Source organism: Arachis ipaensis, chromosome B02 (genome assembly GCF_000816755.2).
Source record: "Arachis ipaensis cultivar K30076 chromosome B02, Araip1.1, whole genome shotgun sequence".
Lineage (NCBI taxonomy): Eukaryota > Viridiplantae > Streptophyta > Magnoliopsida > Fabales > Fabaceae > Arachis > Arachis ipaensis.
Window position 1 is genome coordinate 4895117 of NC_029786.2, and position 1130 is coordinate 4896246.

A 1130-nucleotide genomic window follows, 5' to 3' on the forward strand; every position below is an offset into this window, starting at 1 on the left:
AACACAAAGCTTCTCGACCCATAGTCACTCACACCTCACACTCACAAGTCACAACAGCCGCCGCTGACCGCTCCCAACCGTGCTGCGTCCGGCGCCGTCGCAGTCTCGCACAGACGGCCAAGTCGCACCCAGCAGTCGCGGCGCTCCTCGTCACCGTCGCTCCTCGGTCCTCCTGGGTCCTAGTCACCGCCGCTGCTCCATCTAGCCGTCGTCGCCGCTGCTCCGTCTAGCCGTCGTCGCCGCTGATCGTCGGTCCTGGGCTCCTGGGTCCTGGCCATCGGTGCTGCTCGCCTGTCCTCTCGCTCTCTGGGTCTGCTCGTCTGTCCTCATCGCTGCTGCTCCTCGCTTCCTCTGTCCTGTTCGTCGGCTCGTCGCTGCTGTTATTCTGGATTTCTGGTATGTTAGTTTTCTGACTTAGGTTTTAGATCAGAGATTTAGGTTTGTTTGCTGTGTTTTGTTTTATTTGATAATGGTTGAGTTTTGATTAAATCAGATTTGTTGATACTTGTTTTAAAATGGTTTTGAGTTTTGATTAATATGATGCAGATTCATATGTTGTTTGCTGTTTTTTGTTTTGTTTGATAATGGTTGAGTTTTGATTAAATCAGAATTGTTGATAATTGTTTTAAAATGGTTTTGAGTTTTGATTAAACCTGATGCAGATTCATATATGGTTTGCTGTTTTTTGTTTTGTTTGAGTTTTGATTCATATGCAGATTCATATAATGGTTGAGTTTTGATTAAATCAGAATTGTTGATACTTGTCTTAAAATGGTTTTGAGTGTTGATTAAATCTAATGCAGATTTGCTGTGTTTTGTTTTGTTTGATAATGGTTGAGTTTTGATTAAATCAGAATTGTTGATACTTGGTATAAAATATTTTACACAGTTGCTCCATTATATCTGCTCATTGTCACACACTCAACTCTCTCCGTCTCTCGTCTTCAGGACCAAAAGCACGTTGCCCTCCCACAATGGCCAACACATCAAGATCGGCCAGAAAGGACTTTGATCGGCAGGGGCCAGGGCGGCTTAGTCAACGGCGGCGCAGGGCTGGATTGTCATCAACCGCGTGGCGGGTGTTAGGGGCCGGCGGTGGCGTAGCCAACGGCGATGCGGGGACTGGGTTG

General features: G+C 46.8%; 1 protein-coding gene and 1 long non-coding RNA gene across 2 annotated transcripts in view; both read left to right on the forward strand.

Moving 5' to 3' along the window:
• Positions 1-1130, forward strand: part of LOC107626670 — a 27845-nt gene that overhangs the window by 21106 nt on the left and 5609 nt on the right. The gene's annotated exons all lie outside the window — the stretch shown is intronic.
• LOC110268650 lies at positions 7-987 on the forward strand. Its single transcript, XR_002356927.1, has 2 exons — positions 7-396; positions 949-987. It is a non-coding gene; the product is annotated as an uncharacterized LOC110268650 (long non-coding RNA).